This window comes from Eleutherodactylus coqui, chromosome 8 (assembly GCF_035609145.1).
Source record: "Eleutherodactylus coqui strain aEleCoq1 chromosome 8, aEleCoq1.hap1, whole genome shotgun sequence".
Lineage (NCBI taxonomy): Eukaryota > Metazoa > Chordata > Amphibia > Anura > Eleutherodactylidae > Eleutherodactylus > Eleutherodactylus coqui.
In genome coordinates, this window is record NC_089844.1 from 190,970,218 (window position 1) to 190,984,039 (window position 13,822).

The 13,822-nt window shown below is 51.8% G+C and overlaps 1 protein-coding gene across 1 annotated transcript in view; it reads left to right on the plus strand.

The window, feature by feature from the left end:
• The window catches only part of DNAH7 (dynein axonemal heavy chain 7), a 499,785-nt gene that overhangs the window by 360,144 nt on the left and 125,819 nt on the right, over positions 1 to 13,822 (plus strand). The gene's annotated exons all lie outside the window — the stretch shown is intronic.

Sequence of the window (13,822 nt, forward strand, 5' to 3'; positions counted from 1 at the left end):
ACCTTTGAGTGTTTAACCTTTTGCATGCCGTGATCAGTGCAACCGCTAAAAATCACATATAAGGTATCACTGCATTCATAGTGACCGAAAAAAAAGTAAACCCGCACAATGCACATCATGAAAAAAAATGGTGAAAAATGGAATAGAAAGGGATCAGTATGCTGCACGGATCAACAAATGGTGCTTTTAAAAAGTACAACTCATCCCTCAAAAAAAACCTTCCACAGCACCGCTGGCAAAGAAACAACAATGTCAGGGGTCTTTGAATACCGATAGAAAATTACAAGTCCAGGTAATAAACTCCCAATATCCCCTATTAAGGGACAAAATTCTGTCTTCAGATTGGAGAGTCACTTTAACCCTTTCCAATCCACTGTCTGACCTCTAAAGACATTATGATTTAAAGGGGTTGTCCCGCGCCGAAACGGTTTTTTTTAAAATTCAATAGGCCCCCCGTTCGGCGCGAGACAAACCCAATGCATGGGTTAAAAAAAAACAAAACGTTTAGTACTTACCCGAATCCCCGCGCTGCGGCGACTTCTTACTTACCTTACCAAGATGGCCGCCGGGATCTTCACCCACGATGCACCGCGGGTCTTCTCCCATGGTGCACCGTGGGCTCTGTGCGGTCCATTGCCGATTCCAGCCTCCTGATTGGCTGGAATCGGCACACGTGACGGGGCGGAGCTACGAGTACCAGCTCTCCGGCACGAGCGGCCCCATTCACCAGGGAGAAGACCGGACTGCGCAAGCACGTCTAATCAGGCGATTAAACGCTGAAATTAGACGGCACCATGGAGACGAGAACGCTAGCAACGGAACAGGTAAGTGAATAACTTCTGTATGGCTCATAATTAATGCATGATGTACATTACAAAGTGCATTAATATGGCCATACAGAAGTGTATAACCCCACTTGCTTTCGCGGGACAACCCCTTTAAGGCTGTACAGCTCCGATGTTGGAAGACGTCTGTCGGGGTTCTCTTACTGTATATTGCCAGCCTCTCTGCTGTCGGAGCCTATCCAACGTGTCACCTCATGCAGTACTGGCTGTAGCCAGCATATAGCACCATTGTATAACGGCAGAAACAGAGTAAGCCCCCTAGGAAAACCAGGATACAAATTGGATTGGAAAGGGTTAAGACTTCCTCCACACGGGCGAATGCGATATCGTGCCGAGAGATGAGGCCGACTATCGCACTTGCCATCTTGCATTTTCACAGCGATGCAAGGTGTTTTTTGGACAACAACGCCTCCCATCACTTGTGTGAAGTAGCGATCGTCCAGTAAGGCTATCAGCCGCGTCGGAGGATCGGCAAGTGCTTCCTATTGTTTTCAATGGGAAACCTCGCATCGCACTCACGTGTGCCTCGTACACCGCACGATGTGCCTTACTGTCCCACTGAAAACAATGGGCGATGACCCCCGAGGAAGGTAAAGAGATAGAGCCGGTATATGGCTTCATTCAATGAATGGGGTACATATTTGGGAGATTCGTGCGTCTCGCAATGCACAAAACTCTTGTGAGTTTCACGGCTATGTGAAAGCGGTCTGAGGCTGCGCTCTCACAGGCGTCTGTAAAACCACCACGTTCTACAGCGCTTTTTTAACACATACCAATATTGCAATGGGTGATGAGGTGCTCTGAAAATCGCTGAAACACAATAAAATCGAGCAGACAGCATTCACAAATCATGGTGTTAGTAACTCCAAGATCAAACGCTCATCTGAAAAGCCCCATTGAAATCAATGGAGGCGTTTTACGCTGTAAGTGATGGGCAGTGATGTGAGTGCAATAGGATTTTGTCACATTAGAGCGAGTTTCATAGACTGATATTGCACTCTCCCTTGTAAATGTACCCAGACGAGCCTTTCATATGGGTCGGAATATTTCGCAACAGCGTTGTATAACATGCAGTCCAGGAATGCCGCACCAAAACGCAAACCGCTAACTGCAGGTTTGATGCGGAATTGCCAGCAAGATTCTGCAGTTGGTACTGGTGTACCTTGTAGACACCGAAAGCTAGCGGCTGACCGGCCTTAGCTGGAGTTGACACCCCCTGTTACGCCCCTAGCTTATGATTGGCTGATGGTCTTGGTAAATGTCCTGTATGGATTTATCCCTGTGCAATAAGAGTGACCCCCGCAGCCAGTCTCCATTCTCCACTCCCAGCTCCAGCGCTGACAGTGACCCCCGCAGCCAGTCTCTATTTTCCCCTCCCAGGCTCTAGCGTTGACAGTGACCCCCGTAGCCAGTCTCCATTCTCCCCTAAAAGGGTCCAGCGCTGACAGTGACCCCTGCAGCCAGCCTCCATTCTCCGCTCCGACTCCAGCGCTGACAGTGACCCCCGCAGCCAGTCTCCATTCTCCCCTCCCGGCTCCAGTGCTGACAGTGACCCCCCGCAGCCAGTCTCTATTCTCCCCTCACAGGCTCTAGTGCTGACAGTGACTCCCTTAGCCAGTCTCCATTCTCCCCTACCAGGCTCCAGCGCTGACAGTGACCCCCACAGCCAGTCTCCATTCTCCCCTCCCTGCTCCAGCGCTGACAGTGACCCCCCGCAGCCAGTCTCCATTCTCCCCTCCCTGCTCCAGAGCTGACAGTGACCCCCGCAGCCAGTCTCCATTCTCCCTTCCCGGTTCCAGCGCTGACAGTGACCCCCGCAGCCAGTCTCCATTCTCCCCTCCCGGCTCCAGCACTGACAGTGACCCCCGCAGCCAGTCTCCATTCTGCACTCCTGGCTCCAGCGCTGACAGTGACCCCCACAGCCAGTCTCTATTCTCCCCTCCCGGCTCCAGCGCTGACAGTGACCCCCGCAGCCAGTCTCCATTCTCCCCTCCCCGCTCCAGCACTGACAGTGACCCCCGCAGCCAGTCTCCATTCTGCACTCCTGGCTCCAGCGCTGACAGTGACCCCCACAGCCAGTCTCTATTCTCCCCTCCTGGCTCCAGCGCTGACAGTGACCCCCGCAGCCAGTCTCCATTCTCCCCTCCTGGCTCCAGCGCTGACAGTGACCCCCGCAGCCAGTCGCTATTTTCCTCTCCCAGGCTCTAGCGCTGACAGTAACCCCTGTAGCCAGTCTCCATTCTCCCCTCCCGGCTCCAGCGCTGACAGTGACCCCCGCAGCCAGTCTCTATTCTCCCCTCCCAGGCTCTAGTGCTGACAGTGACTCCCTTAGCCAGTCTCCATTCTCCCCTGCCAGGCTCCAGCACTGACAGTGACCCCCACAGGCAGTCTCCACTGTCCCCTCCCTGCTCCAGCGCTGACAGTGACCCCCCCCCCCCCGCAGCCAGTCTCCATTCTCCCCTCCCTGCTCCAGAGCTGACAGTGACCCCTGCAGCCAGTCTCCATTCTCCCCTCCCGGCTCCAGCGCTGACAGTGACCCCCGCAGCCAGTCTCCATTCTCCACTTCCGACTCCAGCACTGACAGTGACCTCCGCAGCCAGTCTCCACTCTCCACTCCCGGCTCCAGCGCTGACAGTGACCCCCGCAGCCAGTCTCTATTGTGTCTCCCCCCCCCCCCCCCCCGGCTTCTGCGCTGACAGTGACCCCCGCAGCCAGTCTCCATTCTCCCCTCCTGGCTCCAGCGCTGACAGTGACCCCCGCAGCCAGTCTCTATTTTCCCCTCCCAGGCTCTAGCGCTGACAGTGAACCCGCAGCCAGTCTCCATTCTCCGATCCCGGCTGCAGCGCTGACATTGACCCCCGCAGCCAGTCTCTATTCTCCCCTCCCAGGCTCTAGTGCTGACAGTGACTCCCTTAGCCAGTCTCCATTCTCCCCTACCAGGCTCCAGCGCTGACAGTGACCCCCACAGGCAGTCTCCATTCTCCCCTCCCGGCTCCAGCGCTGACAGTGACCCCCCGCAGCCAGTCTCCATTCTCCCCTCCCTGCTCCAGAGCTGACAGTGACCCCCGCAGCCAGTCTCCATTCTCCACTCCCGGCTCCAGCACTGACAGTGACCCCCGCAGCCAGTCTCTATTCTCCCCTCCTGGCTTAAGCGCTGACAGTGACCCCCTGCAGCCAGTCTCCATTCTCCCCTCCCAGCTCCAGCGCTGACAGTGACCCCCACAGCCAGTCTCCATTCTCCCCTCCCGGCTTCAGCGCTGACAGTGACCCCCACAGCCAGTCTCTATTCTCCCCTCCCGGCTTCAGCGCTGACAGTGACCCCCGCAGCCAGTGTCCATTCTCCACTCCCGGCTCCAGCACTGACAGTGACCCCTGCAGCCAGGCTCCATTCTGCACTCCTGGCTCCAGCGCTGACAGTGACCCCCACAGCCAGTCTCTATTCTCCCCTCCTGGCTCCAGCACTGAAAGTGACCCACGCAGCCAGTCTCCATTCTCTACTCCCGACTCCAGCGCTGACATTGACCCCCGCAGCTAGTCTCCATTCTCCACTCCTGGCTCCAGCGCTGACATTGACCCACGCAGCTAGTCTCCATTCTCCCCTCCTGGCTCCAGCGCTGACAGTGACCCACGCAGCCAGTCTCCATTCTCTACTCCTGGCTCCAGCGCTGACATTGACCCCCGCAGCTAGTCTCTATTCTCCACTCCTGGCTCCAGCGCTGACAGTGACCCCCACAGCCAGTCTCTAATGTGTCCCCCCCGGCTTCAGCGCTGACAGTGACCCCCGCAGCCAGTCTCTATTACCCCCTCCCGGCTCCAGTGCTGGCAGTGACCCCCGCAGCCAGTCTCTATTCTCCCCTCCCGGCTCCAGCGCTGACAGTGTACCCCATGGCCAGTCTCTATTTTCCCCTACCGGCTTCAGAGCTGACAGTGACCGCCACAGCCAGTCTCCATTCTCCCCTCCTGGCTCCAGCGCTGACAGTGACCCCCGCAGCCAGTCTCCATTCCCCCCTCCCGACTCCAGCACTGACAGTGAACCCGCAGCCAGTCTCCATTCTCCGATCCCGGCTCCAGCGCTGACATTGGCCCCCGCAGCCAGTCTCTATTCTCCCCTCCCAGGCTCCAGCGCTGACAGTAACCCCCACAGCCAGTCTCCATTCTCCCCTCCCTGCTTCAGCGCTGACAGTGACCCCCCGCAGCCAGTCTCCATTCTCCCGTCCCTGCTCCAGAGCTGACAATGAACCCCGCAGCCAGTCTCTATTCTCCCCTCCCAGCTCCAGTGCTGACAGTGACCCCCGCAGCCAGTCTCCATTCTCCACTCCTGGCTCCAGCGCTGACAGTGACCCCCGCAGCCAGTCTCCATTCTCCACTCCTGGCTCCAGCGCTGACAGTGACCCCCGCAGCCAGTCTCCATTCTCCCCTCCCAGCTCCAGCGCTGACAGTGTCCCCCACAGCCAGTCTCTATTCTCCCCTCCCGGCTCCAGCGCTGACAGTGACCCCCGCAGCCAGTCTCCATTCTCCCCTCCCGGCTTCAGCGCTGACAGTGACCCCCACAGCCAGTCTCTATTCTCCCCTCCCGGCTTCAGCGCTGACAGTGACCCCCGCAGCCAGTGTCCATTCTCCACTCCCGGCTCCAGCACTGACAGTGACCCCTGCAGCCAGGCTCCATTCTGCACTCCTGGCTCCAGCGCTGACAGTGACCCCCACAGCCAGTCTCTATTCTCCCCTCCCGGCTCCAGCGCTGACAGTGACCCCCACAGCCATTTTCTATTCTCCCCTCCCAGCTTCAGCGCTGACAGTGATCCCCGCAGCCAGTCTCCATTCTCCCCTCCCAGCTCCAGCGCTGACAGTGACCCCCACAGCCAGTCTTTATTCTCCCCTCCCGGCTCCAGCACTGACAGTGACCCCCGCAGCCAGTCTCCTTTCTCTACCCACGGCTCCAGCGCTGACAGTGACCCCTGCAGCTAGTCTCCATTCTCCACTCCTGGCTCCCGCGCTGACAGTGACCCCCACAGCCAGTCTCTGTTGTTCCCCCCGGCTTCAGCGCTGACAGTGACCTCCACAGCCAGTCTCTATTCTCCCCTCCCGGCTTCAGCGCTGACAGTTACCCCCGCAGCCAGTCTCTATTCTCCCCTCCCGGCTCCAGTGCTGACAGTGACCCCCACAGCCAGTCTCTATTCTCCCCTCCTGGCTCCAGCGCTGACAGTTACCCCCGCAGCCAGTCTCTATTCTCCCCTCCCAGCTCCAGTGCTGACAGTGACCCCCACAGCCAGTCTCTATTCTCCCCTCCCGGCTTCAACGCTGACATTGACCCCCGCAGCCAGTCTCCATTCTCCCCTCCTGGCTCCAGCGCTGACAGTGACCCCCGCAGCCAGTCTCTATTCTCCCCTCCCAAGCTCTAGCGCTGACAGTGACCCCTGTAGCCAGTCTCCATTCTCCCCTCCCGACTCCAGCGCTGACAGTGAACCCCGCAGCCAGTCTCCATTCTCCCCTCCCGATTCCAGCGCTGACAGTGACCCCCGCAGCCAGTCTCTATTCTCCCCTCCCGGCTCCAGCGCTGACAGTGACCCCCGCAGCCAGTCTCCATTCTCCCTTCCCGTCTCCAGTGCTGACAGTGATCCCTGCAACCAGTCTCCATTCTACTCTCCTGGCTCCAGCTCTGACAGTGACCCCTGCAGCCACTCTCTGTTCTCCCCTCCCGGGTCATGGCCCTGCCCACTCCGCGGAATGCCATAAAAGCTGTTTGTGCTGGCGGTAGTACACTGCGGCTGAAGGCTGACACGCTCTGTCTCTCTTCCTGTCCCCCGCTGGCTGTGACATGTCTAGGTCGCCCCGCGCTTTATGGCGCTCCTAACTTGGACACAGTGGGGAGCGGCCTCCTCCACAGTGGTAGGCGGGCAGTGTCCAGACAGCAGGGTCCGGAGGAAGAGCATTGGCGGAGAGTAGAGGGGAGTGGCCTCCTCCATAGTAGCAGGCGGCTGCCTTCACGATAGCAGGGTCCCGAGAAACAGCGTGTGCGTGCAGCTTGGAGAAAGTGTTTTGGACTAAATAGTCCAGCGGTTAGGGTTGGTTTAAGTGTTAGGGCTCCCACACACTTGCGATTGCGTTTTTTGTTAACGCGATTGTCAATGGGACTTTCTATTGTAAAAAAACGCAACGCACGCAACTGCATTTTTGGTGCACTGTGTTTTTAACATTAGAAAGTCCCATTGACAATCACGTTAACAAAAAACGCAATGCAAGTGTGTGGGAGCCCCTTACATTATTAGCTGTAAATACTTCCATGTGAGACTATTTACAGCTAATAATGTAAGCCTAACACCTAAACTAACCCTAACCCTCCATCCAAGGCAAACCTCAGTCCCCACGCTGCTAGGACCTTGCTCCAGCCAGCCAATCAGTAGCTCGTGGGTGGATACAGCCTATTACTAGGTCTGCACCCATACTTGTGGGGAAGACATAATACAATTGTACCTCTGCTGTTTTCAATTTCGCACCAAAATGTAGACATTAGCCATGCAGATTGTGAGGCTGAATCTTCCACAGGAGGGCGTATTCTTTAACGCTGTTGCCGAATATTCCGTCCTGTGTGAAAGGTCCCTCAGACAGTATTAGTAAATAAGCCACTGTGTGTCTGATTCAAGCCTTAGACCTAACTACTGAAGTGATGTCATACACGATCGGGTGTCACTAGCGCCCGCAGGTGTAGCCCAGCAATTGGCCCTGAACTGCTCACATAATAGCATCCTTACAAATGTTTCACCATTGTATCGGGAACCTCGGGGCTCATGGAAAACTACTTGATATAACTTGGCAGTGCTGGAAAATACATTGGACTCCTCATTTTCATATTATTGCAAATGAGCTTCCTTATAGCACAAACGAGAGACCGTGGAACTAATCAAGCAATAAAGCCAGATTCAGATGCAGGCAAGTAGCAGATCAGTCACAGATTTGGCGCTAGCCAGTCCTATTATCCTTCTGAAACAGGTTCATGCACTCACTTCTAGCCACCGCAGTGACACAAATGGATATTAAAATCATAAAGCAAACAGCAATTATCATTTTATATTTAGTTTGTGATTACAGAATTATAGTAGCATTTCATTTACTTTTTCTACTGCCCTCATTATTCGTAGCTTTTTATTGCATTCATTAATTTATTGCTACGGACAGAAGTAATGTCAATGGAAAGCAGTGGAAATAAGGTATTTATGGTGAACACTGCAATATGCGTCTATGTTGATTTCCCCAACTACGTAGGTTTCATCTGAATATTTAATTAGGGGTTGTCCCACTTCTAGCTGTTTTTTTCCAGGAAGCAGACAGCTCCATACGTTGCACAGAGGCCCCCGTTGGTACTGCAGGCTGAATCCCATTCACTTCAATAGTACTCAGCCTGCAGTACCAGACTGGGCCACTGTGCAATGTACAGAGCTGTCTGCTTCCTGCAGCAAAACATCTAGAAGTGGGACGACCCCTTCAACACCTTTACATTTTACCAGGAACACAGCTCATTCTGCAGGAAAAGGACATTACACTTATAGACATATTGAGCTTGTTCAGCTCTGGTTCTATCAGTGCTAGCAACATGCTTCTGGTGTCTTTTTAAAGCCCACAATCTTGGGCATTTCAGTATCACTGATAGAACTGGAGCTACAGCCTTCTGAAGTGGGGTGGGGAATACTGAATTTACAGCTGCCATGTCAGTCCGCAGACCAGTGGAGTAACAGCGGGGGACAAGCAGGCAGGGGCTTGTCCCTATGTAAAATCTCACATTACGGGAAGATATATGTGAGGGAGATGAACTTGTGGAGTTTTATGGGTGGATGTAACATAGTAACATAGTTCATTACGCTGAATGAAGACAATGCCCATCTAGTCCAGCCTGTCTATCCTCCTGTGTTGATCCAGAGGAAGGCAAAAAAAAAAAACCAATAGCAGAAGCCAATTAGCCCTTTTGGAGAAAAAAATTCCTTCCCGACTCCCTAGGCAATCAGACTGTTCCCTGAATCAACCCCCTAATAGTTCCTACCTGCCTGTATACCCGGATTAACAATTAACCTAAGATTTATATCCTGTAATATCCTTCCCCTCCAGAAAGACATCAAGTCCCCTTTTAAACTCCTCTATGGATTTTGCCATCACTACGTCCTCAGGCAGACAGTTCCACAGTCTACCTGCTCTTACAGTAAAGAACCCTTTTCTATGTTGGTGATGAAACCTGCTTTCCTCTAGATGTAGCGGATGCCCTCTTGTTACCGTTGTAGTCCTGGGTGTAAACAGATCCTGGGAGAGATCCATGTGTTGTCCCCTCATGTATTTATACGTAGTTATTTGATCGCCCCTTTTTTCTAGAGTAAATAATCCCAGTTTTGATGCCTCTCTGGGTATTCCAGTCCTCTCATTCCATGTATTAGTTTAGTCACTCTTCTTTGAACCCCCTCCAGTACTGTAACATCTTTCCTGAGCACCGGTGACCAGAACTGTACACAGTATTCCATGTGAGGCCTGACAAGTGCCTTATATAGTAGAAGGATAATGTTCTCGTCCCTCACCCCTATACCTCTTTTAATACACCCCAAGACTTTATTTGCCTTTGCATCAGCTGACTGGCATTGGTTACTCCAGTTTAGTCTACTATCCACTAGTACGCCGAGGTCCTTTTCCATATCACTTTTCCCTAGTACATGGAAGGAAAAACAGTAATAAAATCCTCATAGGGCAGTGTTTCCCAACCTTTTCAGCCTTGGGGCACCCCTGTTAAAATTTATTTATGGCGCGGCACCCCTACTAAATAGGGGTGGTGGTAAAGGGTGTGGTCAGGGGTCGTGGCTGGGGTGTGGCTTATTACGACATATAATTGTTACCTCCCTCATTATAAAAAGGACAGGGCTGTTTAAAAATACTCACAGGGAAGAGCGCTGGGTGGGCTATTGATATACTTTATATTTAAAATTAACATGTGGTAGAATTAAATCCCGCCCCTCATGTCAGCGTCCACACGGGTTTTGTGCAGATTGTTTTCACACAGAGTGGATGATTTTCAAAATCTCATCCTTTTTTCTGCTACAGCTACTCTAAATTTCACAACTAATCCGCCCCGTGTAGTAATAGTGTCCCCCCATGTCAGTGGCCCCAGTAGTAATAGCGACCCCCTATATTGCTGGCCCCAGTAGTAATAGTAACCCCCTATATTGGACACCCCACTAGTACAAGCGACCCCCTGTATTGGTGGCCTCAGTAGTAATAGCGAACCCCTATATTGGTGGCCCCGGTAGTAATAGCGACCCGCTATATTTGTGGTCCCGGTAGTAATGGCCACCCCCTATATTGGTGGCCCCGGTAGTAATGGGGACCCCCAAAGTGTCCTCGGTAGTAATTATTGTGTCCCCGGCAGTAATAGGTGACTCCTATTGCGTCCCCTGCAGTAATAGGTGACCCCTATTGCGTCCCTGGCAGTAATAGGTGACCCCTATTGCGGCCCCAGCAGTAATAGCGGCCCCGGTAGTAATAGGTGACCCCAGTAGTAATAGTGAACTCTATTGCGGCCCCAGTAATTATAGCGACCCCTATTGTGGTCCCAGTAGTAATAGCGACCCCTATTGCGACCCCAGTAGTTATAGCAACCCCTATTGCTGCCCGAGTAGTAATAGCGACCCCCTATATTGGTGGCCCCGGTAGTAATAGCGACCCCCTATATTGGTGGCCCGGTAATAATAGCGATCCCCTATATCAGTGACCCCTGTAGTAATGGCAACCCCCTATTGAGGCCCCAGTAGTAATAGCGACACCAGTAGTTATCGCAACCTCTATTGCTGCCCGAGTAGTAATAGCGACCCCCTATATTGGTGGCCCTGGTAGTAATGGCAACCCCCTATATTGGTGGCCCCGTTAATAATAGTGACCCCCTCAGTTTCCTCGGTAGTAATTATTGTGTCCCCAACAGTAATAGGTGACCCCTATTGCGTCCCCGGCAGTACTAGGTGACCCCTATTGCATCCCCGGCAGTAAATAGATGACTCCTAGAACGTCCCCGGCAGTAATAGGTGACCCTTTTTGCATCCCCGGCAGTAATAGCGGCCCCAGTAGTAATAGGTGAACCCAGTAGTAATAGTGAACCCTATTGTGGCCCCAGTAATTATAGCGACCCCTATTGTGGCCCCAGTAGTAATAGTGACCCCTATTGCGGCCCCAGTAGTAATAGCGACCCCAGTAGTTATAGCAACCCCCATTGCTGCCCCAGTAGTAATAGCGACCCCTATTGCAGCCACCCGTAGTAGTAGCGACCCCAGTAGTTATAGTGACCCCTGTTGCGGCCCCAGTAGTAATATTAACCCCCAGTAGCCCCAGCAAAAATATTAACCCCCCCAGTAATAACATTAACCCCCCAGTAATAACACTCCCCCAGTAATAACATCAACGCCCCCCCAGTAATAACACTAACCCTCCCCCAGTAATAATATCAGCCCCCCAGTAATAACATCAACCCTCCTGTAATAATATCAATCCCCCAGTAGAACCAACAACCTCCCCCCAGTAATAACATCAACCACCCCCCAGTAATAACATCAACCTCCCAGTAATAACATCAACCCGCCCCCCCAGTAATAACATTACCCTCCCCCCCAGTAATAATATTACACCCCCCAGTAACAACATTACCCCCACCTCAGTAATAACATTAACCTCCCCCCAGCAATAACATTAACCCACCCTAGTAATAACAGTACCCCCCCCCCAGTAGTAACATTACTCCCCCAGTAACAACATTAACCCCCCCCCCTACCAGTAATAACATTAACCCCCCCCCCTTCCCCAGTAATAACATTAATACCCCCGACCCATATACTTACCTCCTCCTGGTACTGGTGTATCTAGACGTCACCAGGAAGATCGGGGTTTGACAGGGCAGGGATGTAGGAACGCCACTAGCTCCCCATTGGCTGCATTCCTCCAGGTCCTTGAAGGAACTTTAGCTGCATCTTCCATGTCCCCTGGGAGCGGGGCTGTGCCTCTGCTCAGTCTCTGCTCCTGGAAGCATTCCTCCAGCTGCTTTATCAGTGTCTTGCATGTCCCCTGGGAGCCGGGGTATACTCTGTTCCCTGACACACCACTACCGATGTGATTCCCAGCCAGAGAGCTGCAGCACCCTTGTTGGGAATCACTGTCATAGGGGTTTTCCGTAGGCCACCAAATATAACAGAAACCAACGGAAATCTATTACTGAAGCAAATAGATGAAGCAGCAAATCTCAATGGGGTAATTATTATGGGGGACTTTAACTATCCAGATGTAAACTGGGAAGCTGAAAACTGCGGATCTCATAACGGTGACAACTTCCTGTCCTGTCACAATTAATAAAGATAATTACCTTACCCAACGTGTACAGGACCCAACTAGAGGGGCGGCCATTGTGGACTTAATATTATCCAACAGACCTGACCGAATAATGGGGGTGCAGGTCGGGGGTCACCTGGGAAATAATGACTATAATATAATACATTTCAACTTGTCCTTCAGGAGAGAGTTTTAAAGGTGAGCTACGAAAATACTAAACTTTAGGAAGTCCAATCAGCTTAGTGATGCCTTTAACCTTATTGAATGGGACAAAGTGCTCAAAAATAAGACTACAAACAACAGATGGGAAATGTTTACAAACATCCTAATTACTTACTGTGAGCAGTTCATACCTTGCAGGAGTAAAAGGCTAACCAATGTGGCTTAATAAAGACGTAAAGGGGACAATAAATAGTAAAAAGAAAGCGTTTAAACTACTAAAACAAGAAGGCAGCGAAGAAGCACTATAAACCTATAAGGAAAAAATAAATAATGTAAAAATCAGATAAAAGCATCAAAGATGGAGACAAAAATACTTATTGCCAAAGAGAATAAAACTAACCCAAAACTGTTATTCGATTATATAAATAGTAAAAAGACTAATGCTGAAAGTGTTGGCCCTTTAATAAATAATGAAGGAAAAATTGTAGAGGGTGATGAGGAGAAAAACTGTTTAATAGATTTGCTTTTTTCCAGTGGAGAGGAGGAAAATAAAATGTTAGATCAGGTGCAGAGTGATAAAGTAAGCTCTTCACTAAATATCGACAGTCTGAAGGCCCATTTAGATGCGACGAATGTTGTGGGCAAACAATGCCAGACACTTGTCCCACAACAGCATGGGAGCTGGTATCACTGGCACACTCACAAAGCGGCCAGCAGGGTTCAGAGAGGCTGCAGGAGATTTCATTCCTCACTCTCCCCCGCCCCTCTCCATTGACTTAACATAGTGGCCGTTCAATACTGAACAGATGCTATTTACACTGAATGGTCAGTGATGAGCTCCTCATCCAGCTCCCTATGCAGCATAAGCGATGGATGATCAGCTGAACAATGAGTGTTCAGTGTAAATAGCAGCATTCAGTATTGAACAGCCGCTATGTTAAGTCAATGGAGAGGGGCAGAGGAAAGAGGGTGGAAATCTCCTACAGCCTCCCTGTTGTGAAGAGGCGATACTAGCTTCCATGCAGCAGCACAGGATCAAGTACGTGCAGGTACGCGTGTTTGCCCAACATTCGTCCCGTCTAAATGGGCATTAACTCAGGAAGAAGTGCAGATCAAAATAGACAAATCGCCGGGCCCTGATTGGATAAACCCCCAGGTTCTAAGGGAATTAAGTAATGTGATAGACAGACCGTTGTTTTGTATACTTAAGTACGCTACAGTGACAGGGTCTACTCCACCGGACTGTCGCATAGTCAATGTGGTGCCGACATTCAAAACGTGAGCCTGGAAACTACAGGCCGGTAAGTCTTACTTCTATTGTGGGTAAAATGTTTGAAAAGTTTCTAAGAGATGCTGTCCTGGAGGCATATTTGGTATTTCAGCCACACTTAAGCTGATTAGAGCCACCTGATTGGCTCTTCGGCACCACGTGACTACACTGCGTGCACGCGGATTGCCTTAAGCAGCCGTGCACTACA